The sequence below is a fragment of the Microcaecilia unicolor genome, chromosome 2 (genome assembly GCF_901765095.1).
Source record: "Microcaecilia unicolor chromosome 2, aMicUni1.1, whole genome shotgun sequence".
Classification (NCBI taxonomy): domain Eukaryota; kingdom Metazoa; phylum Chordata; class Amphibia; order Gymnophiona; family Siphonopidae; genus Microcaecilia; species Microcaecilia unicolor.
The window spans coordinates 97,736,171-97,749,729 of NC_044032.1; the positions used below are offsets into that span (position 1 = coordinate 97,736,171).

The 13,559-nt window shown below is 41.7% G+C and overlaps 1 protein-coding gene across 1 annotated transcript in view; it reads left to right on the plus strand.

Annotated features, from left to right (window-relative positions):
* Positions 1-2,679: 2,679 nt before the first annotated feature.
* GPBP1 (GC-rich promoter binding protein 1) overlaps positions 2,680-13,559 on the plus strand; it is a 373,516-nt gene continuing 362,636 nt past the window's right edge. The window contains 2 exon segments of the mRNA XM_030193156.1: positions 2,680-3,040; positions 3,846-4,759. The gene's annotated coding sequence lies outside the window, so the exon portion shown is untranslated.

Consider the following 13,559-nt stretch of genomic DNA (forward strand, 5'->3'; position numbering starts at 1 on the left):
GTATAAGGAGATACAGCACATACTGGCTCCTTATATGTAGATGTTGGCTTATTGAAAATAAATAACAATTAACAAAAAATATAATATAAAAAATTAAGTGGTGATTGGTTAGGAGTGAGTGTTGTTAAACTGCTCGAATTTTTAATTTTTGTTTACACATTTTTGAGTGGTATATCCAGTTTGTGTTTTCTACCTTCAGTAGTCTTCAAGTCAATATTTAAACCCTATGGTCAGCATCTTTTTAAAAACTGGTTACAGCTTTTAAATATTTTATGTATATTCAGCACTGCTATCCATAGAAGCAGTGGTGCTGAACATAGAGTGCCATACAAAGACCAGGGAACACTCAATTAAATTACATGGAAATACTTTTAAAACAAATAAGAGCAAATATTTTTTCACTCAAAGAATAGTTAAGCTCTGGAATTCACTGCTGGAGGATGTGGTAACAGCAGTTAGTGTATCTGGGGTTTAAAAAAGTTCATGGAGGAAAATTCCATAGTCCTTTATTGAGATGGACATGGAGGAAGCCACTGCTTGCCCCAGGATTAGTAACATGGAATGTTGCAACTAATTGGGTTTCTGCCAGGTACTTGTGACTTGGATTGGCCACTGTTGGAAGCAGGATACTGGGCTAGATGGACCATTGGTCTGACCCAGTACAGCTATTTTTATCTGGCTATCTGATAACAGAAGGTACTCTCTATACAGTTAATTGGCTTGATTTAGGACAGCCTTTTACTGGTCTACATTGAACAGCCTCAGGTATAGGATAGTGGATGAATGGTTTCTGGCTATCCATATTGCTGGGGTGGAACACCTTAGTAAGCCTTCACTCATGGCCTGCATCTAGACAGTGCTGGGATCCAGTACCACTGAAATTCAAGGCTAGGGAGTGGAGGAGTAGCCTAGAGGTTAGTGCAGATCCTGGGGAACTGAATTTGATTCCCACTGCAGCTCCTGTGACTCTGGGCAAGTCACTTAACCCTCCATTGCCCTGGTACAAAATAAGTACCTGAATATATGTAACCCGCTTTGAATGTAGTTGCAAAAACCTCAGAAAGGCGGTATATCAAGTCCCATTTCCCTTCCCTTATATGTTTAGTGTCCACTGCTAAACATAGGTGCTTTTAAATACTGAGCTGCTTGCGGTTTTTTAAAAGTTTAATTTCTACCATTTGCCCAGCACCAATTTCAGGCTCACTGGTCTGTATGTTCCCAGATCACTTTTTAAATAAATGGCTCTTATGGCCATCCTTCATTCCTTAGGGACTCTGGCTATTTTAGATGACTGGTTACTGATTGATTACCAGTACTAGGTTAGCAATTTCATACCTGAACTTGTTCAAACGCTGGGCTAAATACCATCTAGTCCTGGAAACTTGTTATTGGAAACTTTGCTAATTTTATATTTCAGACTAAAATGACTTGCTTTAGATGCTCTGAATCATCACTGTCAAAGGTTTCCAGGGTGACATGACCACAACATCATTCTCAATAAAGACTCTGGAGGGGGTGGGGAGTGTTTATCAACATGAGCTACTGTTAAGAAGTGTTATTGTACTGTTAACCCCAGATATTTGTAACTACATCTTATTGCATAAAATGGGACCTATGTTAAATTTTGTCTGACACACAAGTTTCTAAATATTTTCCACCCCTTTAACAAGAGCTAAAGAGTATAATTTTCAAAGCCATTTACCATAAACAAATAATGATATGGCTGAACATTGCTGCCTCTATCAGCAAGAAGTACAAGCAGGCTTGTGTATCTGTTTGCAAATCTTCCTCCCTGCAGATTTTGACAGACAGTAACTACATTCAGATTTTCCCCCTAATCCAGTCCCTTTTTCCTGCAATTTCTGAGGGGCTGTATGAGGAAATAATACTAAAGATAAGTATCAGCAGGAAAGAAGCCATGATACTAGGTTGCCTGGCCGATTCCTAGCCCATCCCACTACTTTCTACTAGCTACTACTATGAAATGCGTAAATTATTATCTTTATTGTGTACCAATAGAATGTCACACTTCATAATACACCTGTTGCTTATCAAAAACATACACGAACAAATGCACAGAATCAACACCAACTTTTCATATTGTATCCTGAGAACTGCAGTTAAGCGTCTGGCTGAGGCCTAAGCCACTAGACCGTAGTCATATTAGTCCAACATATTTTAAGCCACTTCAGTTTAAAGGACTCCATTTTTGCTATAATAGCAGTGTGGTTTATTTACCAATAAGGCGAAAGCAATTATTAAAACAAATGAAAAATACACCAGCAAAGTTCTCGTTAGAAACAATTAGGTCAATAAAGCTAGGCAAACTAGTAATACAAGGCACATTTCTCTGTTTTTCCTCAAGAGCTTTTGTCTAATCTAAAGTCTATCCCTGTCAAACTCTTAGGTACATGCTAGCTCTGAAAAGGAGTACAGCGCGCTCTCGTTTTCTGGTTTGAAACACTAATCATCAGTGAAAAATAGGATCCCCTTCGGAAAAGTGTTTCCTACACTAGCGGAATCCCAAGCGCCTGTAGAAAACGTTCCGGGTTGTTCCCTATGACGTCATCAGCAAGGGATGTCCCCGATTACCAGGTTTTTTTTTTCCATGCTGTGGTTTCGTTTTCCAGCGAACTAAATCGAATGTGTTTTTCCTTATTCGTCTTTCTTTTACGTTCGCCAGCACAATCGGGTTAGTATGGTGAAGTTCAAAGCCCGTGAGTTCATTCACCGACCTTATCGCCAACTCCCCAGTTACGATGGTGAGTGACTCCCTCTCCAATCCTAACCCAGTCATCCAGGCAACACTCGTGCTTCAGGGCTCGCGAGATTTACGAAGGGGGCGGACGGGCAGCCAGCAAACCATTGCGGATCGCTGCGGCGCCATTTTGGGACGGAGAGTGTGAAAAGCGGCAAAAGAGATTATTTAAAGTCAACGACAGCGAGACAGACGAACTGTCAAGATATCGAGAAGGGAGAGGCTATGCGAGAGGAAGAGAAGCAGTAAAAAGAAAGACGGCAATAGGTGTCGTGGTGGCTGGTGAGGTGGGCGACTCGGGGAGAGGGAGGATGGGAACGACTGTGGGGTGGGTGGTACTCATTCTGGATTGGAGCAGGTAGAGTTGTTGTGCTGGGAAAAGTGCTGTCATATATAGTCTTGTTTATTCGTTATTTTCGGGGGTGATAAAGGGATATGGTGTTCCTGACTCGCCACTGAGAGTGTGAGGGGGGTATCTCTTATACTTAATAATGTCCTTCGCTCCGGGCCAGAGAGCGGTTGACGTGTTCGGTACTAATACACTAGCACTAGTTACAGACGCTTCTTCTTTGGCCAAAATAGTTTTCCCACAGGGGAAGAGGGAGAAAGCTTTTCAAGTTGTGGAAGCTCCCAGAGAACTTTATCACATTAACTAATCTGACTGGAGATTTTTCCTCTGCTCCTCCTCCTATTTAGCATTTCTATAGCGCTATAAGGCGTACGTACGCAGCGCTGCACAAACATAAAGAAAGACACTCCTTACTCAAAGAGCCGCCTCTTCCTTCCGTTAATCTAGGGGCTGTTGGGTGGTGGTGGTGGTGGTGGTTCAGGTTGCCTTCACGGATTGCCCACTTCCCAACATTGTTTTGTATCACATGACATTTACTACTTCACTTGGTTTTAGGCGTGCTGAATGTTGCTGTGCTTTGTATAGAGTAAATCCAAAGTGCTTGGCTAACAGGCCTGTAAGTTTCGACATATAAGAAATTCGGCTTTTCTTCCCCCTGTGCCCTCTCTTCAGCCACTAGGTGTAACTTCTGTATATCTTGTATTTACGTTTGATTGGTGTTTTTTTTCCCCCCTCCAGGTTTCACCATAGAAATAAGACGAGCCTGTGTGTGCTAGCCTTGTGACTTTGCCTATAAAACAACTGGAGAAAAATCTGCCCCGCTGTTCAGGATTTGAGCTTTTCATTGGGAATTTTTTCCATTTTGTTTTTTTCAGTATAAGCAACCCATTCTTCTTAGAAGTGACATGAAAACAAATACATGTTAGACGTTCTTCTGGGATCACGGATACTTAATATAATTTTAGTTTTTGAGATTGGATAACAGGCAGAGTTATTCAGTTCATGACTTTGTTTTTCAAGACAAGATTTATTTTTTGTAAATTATGTTGTATGATGTATAATTAACTTCTATGCCTCGATGTTTTGGTCAACGGGTATTGCTTTCTGTTTAAGATGACCTTATGCTTTGTCCCAGTGGACTTTGATGGGAGATGCTATTGCCTTTATATGAATTTGACAGATCTCATTCTATTTTGCAATGGAAAATTGTCTAAATGAAGAGACAAGTAGAAAGTATTGATTTTTCTTTCTTTTGTTTTTGGTTTTTTTTTAGATTTGTTTTGTGTAAAAACTGCATGGCATCTAGATAACCAATGTGTCAGCTTCAGTATGCTGGTGTATAGAAATATCCCATTCAAATGTGAAGTCATCTTGTGGCATAACACCAGTATCTGCTGTATCTGGATGGATGCACCTGAAATTGACATGTGCTAGGAATGAAACAGAGAGGCTCTATCTGGTTGAGTAGCTTGTTAAATTGGCTAATTCTGGAAACTTAATTGAAGATCCTCGGTGATTAAAGATGGGCAACTGATCTGAAACCTTAGAAAGTGGTATCAACACTTCTGAATATTACCAGGAGTACAATTAAACCATAACAAACTGGAATATACAAGAGTAACTTTATGCCTTCTGCTGCAGTCCTCAGTTTTGTAAGTATGCTTTATATAACAATTCTTAAAGGAAATGAAGATAGAGAAATTTCCATAAAACTTTTGCTGGTTAAATATTGATTTATTAACATTTATAAGCAGAATAATTCATTAAAAATGATTTGCTGCAAGGGGAAATATATGGGCTTCTGCCTTCGTGCTGTTGTAGCAATGAAAATGCAGCATTACTGCAACACTGAATTTATTGTACCTCTTGAACAACTATACATATACTTGTTTGCATAGCTGAGAAATAAGAATGGTAAGAATCAGGAGCGTTTATATATATACTTAATGCATAGACTGATGAGAAGAGTAAACAGTAACTTTTTTTTCACTTCAAAGACATCAAAGAAAGGTATAGTTTATATTAAGTATAAGGCTTTGTGTAACTTAAAATGTAGGTAAGGAAAGAGAGCTGGGCAGTGCAAAGGTTCATGAGGAGTGCAGAATCATATAGGATATGGGATAAGCAGTATAAATGTGTTGTACTTTTTTGGGATCTTGCTAGGTATATTGTGACCTGGATTGGCCACTGTTGGAAACAGGATACTGGGCTTGTTGACCTTTGGTTTTCCCAGTATGGCAATACTTATGTACTAGGAGTATTACGGATGTTTATGTTGTCACCTTATTTCAGCAGACATTTAATGGTCCGTTTACTAACCTATGGTAAGTGCTAGCACACACTTAACATAGCTTAAAAGGGCTTATTGTGGGATGCATTCAGGCGTCCTGCAGTAAGTGCCCAATCTTAGAAACACAGAAAATGATGGCAGATTAAGGCTATATGGCCCATCTAGTCTGGCCCATCTATATCATCCTTTTTCTTCCTCCCCCTAAAATATCCCACATGCCTGTCCCATGCTTTCTTGAATTCAGGTATAGTCCTTGTCTCTATCACTTCTACCGGGAGGTTGTTCCATGTATCTACCACCTTTTCTGCAAAGAAAAATATCCTTAGGTTACTTTTCAGTCTATCCCATTCAACTTCATCTTATGCTGTTTGTTCCAGAGCTTTTTAGTTTCAAAGAGACTTGCCTCCTGTGCATTTATGCTGCAGAGATATTTAAATATCTCAATCATTTCTCCTTTCTTTCGCCTTTTCTTCCAAAGTATACATATTGAGGTCCAAGTGTTTCTATATGCTTTTTGATGAAAACCGCTGACCAATCAGCGTGCACTACTTTTGCATGGAGGGTGTGTGTTTGGGGGCGTGAAGAGTAGGCGTTCAGTACTAATTTATTATTATTTATTTATTGCATTTGTATCCCACATTATCCCACCTCTTTGCAGGCTCAGTGTGGCTTACAATAAATCATGGGTAGTGGAAATGAGAGGAGAATTGACATTTGGTGTTACAGAAGTAGTTTGGGTAGCATGGTAATGGAAAACAAGATAATAACATGACATAAGGCATTCTTACATTACTAGATATGTGTGGGGATTTCACAAGTTTTGGTTTTTGTGGTATATCTTGTTGAAGAGATGTCTTCAGTTGTTTGCGGAAGTTGGTCAGTTCATAGGTTGCTTTTAGGTTCCGTGGCAGTGCATTCCAGAATTGCGTGCTCATATAGGAAAAGGTTGATGCGTGCACTAGTTTATATTTTAGGCCTTTGCAGTTAGGGAAATGAAGATTAAGGAATGTGCGAGACGATCTTTTAGCATTCCTGGGTGGTAGGTCGATCAGGTCTGCCATGTAGGCTGGGGCCTCGCCGTGGATGATTTTGTGCACTAGGGTGCATACCTTGAACGTGATGCGTTCTTTGAGTGGTAACCAGTGTAGCTTCTCTCGTAGGGGTTTTGCACTTTCGTATTTTGGTTTTCCAAATATGAGTCTGGCTGCTGTGTTCTGGGCTGTCTGGAGTTTTTTTGAGTATTTGCTCTTTGCAGCCGGCGTAGAGTGAGTTGCAGTGGTCTAAGTGACTGAGTACTAGCGATTGTACCAGATTCCGGAAAACGGCTCTGGGAAGTATGGTTTTATTCTTTTTAATTTCCACATTGAGTGGAACATCTTTTTGGTTATGATTTTCACGTGATTCTCTAGTGTCCGGTGTCGGTCAATAGTGACTCCTAGGATTTTCAGGGTTTCTGAAATTGGTAGATTTAGTTTTGGGGTGTTGATGGTGGTAAATTTGCTCGTATTATGCTGAGAGGTGAGTACTAGGCATTGGGTTTTTTCTGCATTGAGTTTTAATTGAAAGGCGTCTGCCCATGAGTGCATGATATGTAGACTTTGGTTGATTTCATTGGAAATTTCTTTTAGGTCCTATTTGAATGGGATGTAGATCGTTACATCATCAGCATAAATATATGGGTTGAGGTTTGTTTTGATAATAGTTTGGCCAAGGGTATCATCATTAGGTTGAATATTGTCGTGAGAGGGGGGATAACCTGTGGAACTCCACATTCAGGTGTCCATGTGGCTGATGTTGTTGAATTTGATGTCACTTGATTTGAGCGTGTAGTTAGGAATCCTTTAAACTAGCTGAGAACATTGCCTCCGATGCCGAAGTATTCAAGGATGTGTAGTAGGATTCCATGATCAACCATGTCGAATTGTAGGAGTAATATATTCTTACTGGTTGCAATCGTTAGTTTGAATTTATTCATGAGAGTAACTAGTACTGTTTCAGTGCTGTGATTAGAGCGAAATCCCAATTGGGACTCATGTAGTATTGAGAACTTGTTTAGATAATCTGTGAGTTGCCTGGTGTCCATCCCTTCTGTTATTTTGGTTATTAGGGGAATGGATGCTACTGGTCTATAGTTGGTTAACTCTTTCGCATTTTTCTTTGCGTCTTTGGGTATGGGGGTGAGTAGGATGTTTCCTTTCTCCCTTGGGAAGCGTCCATTTTGTAGCATGAAGTTCACATGTTTCGTTAGATCTGTTATAAAGTGTTGGGGGGGCCGACTTCATAAGGTTATTTGGACAAATGTCTAGTTTGCAGTGATATTTGGCGAATCTTTTAAGCGTTTGGGAGATGAGGTCTTCCAATAGTGGCTCGATTTCAGTCCAGATCCTATCTGCAGGGTATGCTCCATGGTCTGGGTCCAGACAGTCTAGTAGTGCAGTGTATTCGATGGGGCTAACAGGTATTTTTAGTCGCACTTGTACTATTTTCTCTTTGAAGTACTTCGCGAGGTCATCGGCTCTTGGTGTGTCTTTGCTGTTATTCGTGACTGATGTGGTTTCTATTAGTTTTTTCATAAGTTGGAAGAGTTTGTGTGTGTCCTTGTAATTTGGTCCTATTTCAGTTTTGTAGTATAATCTTTTGGTTTGTCTTATGGTGTATTATTGTGTGCTGATTAGTGCAGGATTACCAACTGGTGTTGGTAAGTGCTTCTACGGTATTTTATTATTTTTTTCTTTTTCAATTAATGTGCGTTTTCCGACTGCTGTAAAAAATGGCCTTAATACACGGGAAAAACCTAGGTAATGGTGCATTAACGCCAACGTTTACTACAGCTTGGTAAAAGGACCCTTTACTTCATCTGAAGTGACGAATTGCCGGCTTAGTGGTTCAAAAAGCGTCTAGATTAGATGCATACGGCTATATATTAATCAAGTTTTACTTATGGTGTCATTTTAGTAAACTAACATAAGAGTTGCCCTACAAGGTAAAACCAAAGGTCCATTTAGCCCAGTATCCTGTCTACAGCAGTGGCCAGTCCATATCACGAAAACCTGGTAGAGTCCCAAAGAGTGCAAGATTTCATGCCACTTAACCGCAGGGATAAACAGCAGCTTTCCTCGTATCTAGCTTAATGTTTATGGTCTTTTTCCCCTTTCTAAAACCCAGCTACATTTAGCTGTTTGTACCTGTTGCTCTGGCTGCGAGTTCCAGAGCTTAACAATACATTGAGTGAAAATCATGTCTTCTGTTTTATTTTATTTTTATACATTTTAATTAACATCCATCTATTAATAATAAATGTGGATACAAGAAAAAAAAATATAGGAACTTAAATTTTTTCAAATGTAAATTTACATACCATTTAGACCACAACTTAAAGACAAGATACAAGGAAAAAAAATTCACTAATTAATATAAAAAAAAATAGAGCAAAACCATGAAGAGAACCCGCAGCCAGACATCTCAGCGTGTTCACTATTGGGCATCCTGGGTTGAACTTTCAATACTTTCAGGGCCGGTCTTAGGCAGAGGCGACCAAGGCGACCGCATAGGGCCCCGCGCCTAAGGGGGCCCCGCACAGCATGCCTAAGGGGGCCCCGCACAGTGCCTCAACTGTGCCTCGCTCGTGCCTCTGCTCCGACCTCCGCCGCTGCTCGCCTTAGTCGCCTGAGATGATCCCCATTCCCGCGGCTCGGCCACTCCGCTCCCGCCACCACCTGGCGCGGCATCCACCCCCGATTTGGGCCCGCTACTAATTGTAGTGGACTTGAACTGAATAATTTCTGGGGAGGGGAGGTTTCATGATAGCATTGTGCTTATTATTTCGATCAGTTTTTTTGTACAAGTTTAGCTTCATTTGTCTTTATTTGAAATTTCGTAAATAAAAAAATGTTCTAAAAATGGAATAATCTTATCAATGGGGCAGAGCTAGGGTGGGGTGGGCTAGGGTAGGCGGGGCTAGGATGGGGCCCCACCAAATTGGTCTGCATAGGGCCCCGCACTTGCAAAGACCGGCCCTGAATACTTTCTTTAGAAATTAAAAATTCTCAATTTCTTGGGTTCCATAAACATATAGTTAACTGAGTTCAAAGTTATTATATAACAAGGAAATACTTAAATAATCCCCCAATTGCCAGAATTCTTGATTTTAAACAGATAAACTCTCGCCGGCGAGCTTGAGTGTCCCTGTTTAAATCTGGAAACATTGGCACAGTTTCCCCTAGAAATTTATCATTCAGATGTTTAAAATATAATTTAAAGGTATTAGTCTTATCCATTTCGAGTGCAAACGAAACTATAAGGGTAGTTCTTTCTGTTACTAGTTCCATGGAGTTTTCTAAAAACTCTCTCAGATTCAATTCCGGTTGTTGTAGTTGAGGATTCAAAGGATTTAACTTTCTCCCAGTTATGTATTGAGTTCGCACTATAGGAGGGAATCCCTCTGTTGGGAGTCTCAAGGTTTCTTTAAAAGTATTTCCGTAGCATATCCATAGCTGGGATTAAAGGTGATTTAGGAAAATTTAATAAACCGTAAATTATTTTTCCTCCCTTGATTTTCGAGGAATTCTAGCTTCCTTGCTAGATTTTCTCTATCCTTAACTACGGTCCCTGCAAAATTTTGAAGAGTAGAAAGTTCAGTCCTTAAAGATTCAATTTGACCTTCCTGGATTTGAGATTTCTCTGTTAATTGTTTTTGAGTCTGTTTCAAATTATCCATATCTTGAGCAAAGGAATGAGTTACCTGGGAAAGCAGAGAATTTATACCCTGGATAGCATCCCATAAAGAGTCTAGAGTCACCACACTTGGTTTTTTTCACCTCCTGTAACACCGGCGTAGAAGTTGACAAAACCCCGAGTTGTTCCGTTCCAAATGGGGAACGATCAGTGACGAGGCCTCCTGAGGGCGGTGGATTCTTCTCTACTTTGGCGTTCCATCCACCCTCTCAGTCAAAGTCATTGTACATCTGGGTTGTGGACGGATTGTGTTTTCTGGCGGGCTCAAAGAGATTGCCTCCGTGCTGTTTTCTGCTGATACCATTGCGGAACGTTCCGAAGCGGGTGTCCGCATGACCAATGTTGGAACCCCGAACTGCTCCAAAACTGCTTGTCGAGAGGGGAGAACACTCCCAGGCAAAGAGGAGGCCGACTCCTTGAGCTTTCCTTTCCGTTTCCTCATGACCAGCACAGGGAACGGACCCAGCTTCTCGATCTGCAATCCGGTAAGTCAGGAGCTCAAACTCGTACGTCTGCTCTGATCGGCCATCTTGTCATCCTTCTGTTTGTTTTAAATGTGCTACTATGAAATTTCATGGTGTATCCCCTAGTCTTTGTATTTTAAATGTGAATCGATTGCTTGCTTTTTCACCCATTCCATTACACCAGTGGTCTTCACTAATTTTTAAGTCTGGGCCACTTTGGATCAAAATGAACTGGAAGAGAGCTGCCAAATATTTTCCCATGTTGGGCTGACCAGTATGTGTTGATGACATCCATCCCTGCTAGCCTGCTTCCAAACATTTTCATTGGAGGTATCTTAAGGAGGTGGGCATTTGAAATAAGATCTGTTTATCTATTGGGAAATGCTTTGTCCTTCAAGCATGCTGCTCTTTTTCACTTCTACTTTCCTCTTTCTGTCAGTTGTGCCAGCGTTCATTTAAAGCTTCTGCATGCAGGTATGTCTATGGTATTTTATTCTTTGTATCAAGGTTCGCTTTGACTGGCTGAGTTTATTTTTCTGAATAACACTGTGTGTCATGATTTTTGCACAGAATATTACCAGACTTCTGATGCAGGCCATTTAGCTGTAACATGGTCCATGTTGAGTCATTTGGAACCATTTAATAAAGTTCGACTTTTGTGGCACCATTGGTTGTTTCTGTGTTTTGGTCATCTCCACTATATGTTGCACCTTGTTATGAAGTGTATAGTTTTTGTTTTCCTCTGGATGGTTCCCATTTCTAGATCATGTATAATGGTTAAAAAGCACCAGTCCCAGTATGGGTCTTTGCAGCATAATTCATCTTCCTCCGTTTAGAGAACTGGTTGTTTTAATCCTACTCTAGTATCTATCTTTTAACCAGTTCCCAGTCCACAACAGAGCATTGCTTCCTATTCCATGGCTTTTTAATATTCTCAGGTGCATCTCATAAAGTATGGAAAAATGTCTAAAAATCTAGGTAAACTACAAAAACGTTTTTTTTTTTTTTTTTTAAATTATTATTTTAAATTCACATCTTTATTCATGCATTAAAAATAATGTACCAAATTGTTGAGGCAAGACTTCCCTTTGCTGAATCCATGTTGATTCTGTCCCATTAATATTTGTGTTCAATAATTTTGTTTTTTTAGTTTTCTACCATTTTGCCCAGCACTAATGTTAGTCTTATTGGTCTGTAATTTCTTGGCTCACTCCTGGAACCCCTTTTTTAAAAAAGTGGCATTACATTAGCTACATTCTAGTCTTCAGGTTCTGTGGATGATGTTAATGACAGTTTCAAGATTACTAATAGTAGATCTGCAATTTCCTTGTCATCAAGCAGATGAAGCCATTACGTATGGGTTGTGTCCATCAACCAGCAGGGGAGATAGAGAGCACTCAAACTTTCACAGTGCCCTCTTGGCCAGCTAGCTCCACTGCCTCTTCAGTATTCTCTATCTCCCTTAGCAGGGTGGCTGCAGCTTGTTCGAGCTCCAGAAAAATCTGCCGGGAGGTGGTTCCTGGCTTGCCAGTTGTTAACCGGGGTGTTGGAGGCTATAGCAGCTTCACTTTAAAGGCACATATTGCCTTGCTTTCCCTGTCCTTACCCAGCAACAGTGGATGCAGGCATATAGGTTCGCCCTTTCCCTGCCTTTCCCACTCATCTGAGCCTCCGGAGTCTTCAATACCTCTGCTTTCCTCACAGCTTTAAAAAAAAAAAAAAAAGTTGCGTCGCGTTTTTAAACGCAGAGACGCTGGAACAGAGGTTTTTGACCTGATTTTCAGCAGGATCGTAGTTGTACACTAGATCCTTTGAGGTAAGAGTGTTTTCCAACTCCTCCGGAGTGGGCCCGCGATCGGGGCGATTTTGGCGCAAAACCGCCATTTTGGATTTTACCACTGTTTTTCGGCGATGGCTGCGGACAATGTAAAGCGCTGTTCCACTTGTTGCAAGCACAAATCAGCAGCAGGGCTCTGTAAATCGTGCTGTATTGGCGTAGAAACCGGCCCGAGCATGGCGAGCGATGTTTCTTCCCGCTCTGAGCTGGCAGCGGGTGCCATTTTGCTTACACCGCATGGCGCGGTCTCCGTGGACACGGAGAGACCTGAGCCGGGTGGGGCACCTCGAGATGAGGTTATTTCAGGAGTGGCTAGCACCGGACAGGATTTGGGTGCCCAGGGTGAGATTTTCTCCCCGGATTTTGTGCTTTTGCTGCATAAAGCATACATGATGAAAAGAGCCCTTCCTCAAGGGTCGCCTGAGGCTCCTCTGATTGCCCCCCCGATGGATTCTCGCCTGGGACTGCCCAGTGAGGCTTTTTTCCCGGATGCTTGGCCTAAAGATAAGCGCAGAAGGGTTAATTCCCCTTCAGATTGTGGTGCACCTTTTTCCCCCCCGTGGTCGGGGTGTGAGGATTCGGAGAACTCTGACAGACGTTCTTGGTCTGAGGAACCAGAGTCAGGTGCGGATTTACCACAGGATCTGGATGATCCCTCCGCGGTGAGGATTTTCCACCGTGATGAGCTGCCAGCGCTTATTTCAGATACCCTGCAGGCCCTCTCGATTGAAGATCCTGACAGTGGCATGGCCTCCTCGGATAATCCCAGGATGGCTAGTACCAAGAAAGCTGCTCGGGCCTTCCCTTTGCATGACTCCATCCTAGAGCTTGTTTCGGCTCAGTGGGTGACCCCGAGGGACCTTTGAGAGTTTCCAGGGCTATGGGGCAGTTATACCCTCTGCGTGAGGGACATATGGCTCGTTTTCAAATGCCTACAGTGGATGCCCTAGTCACTGCGGTGACAAAGAGAACTACCCTCCCTGTTGAAGGAGGTGTTGCCCTGAAGGATGTTCAAGACCGTAGGCTGGAAACAGCGTTGAAACGGTCCTTTGAAATTTAGGTCTCACTGTTCGGGCGTCTGCATGCAGCTGTTATGCTGTGAGAGCCTGCCTAGCTTGGCTGCAACA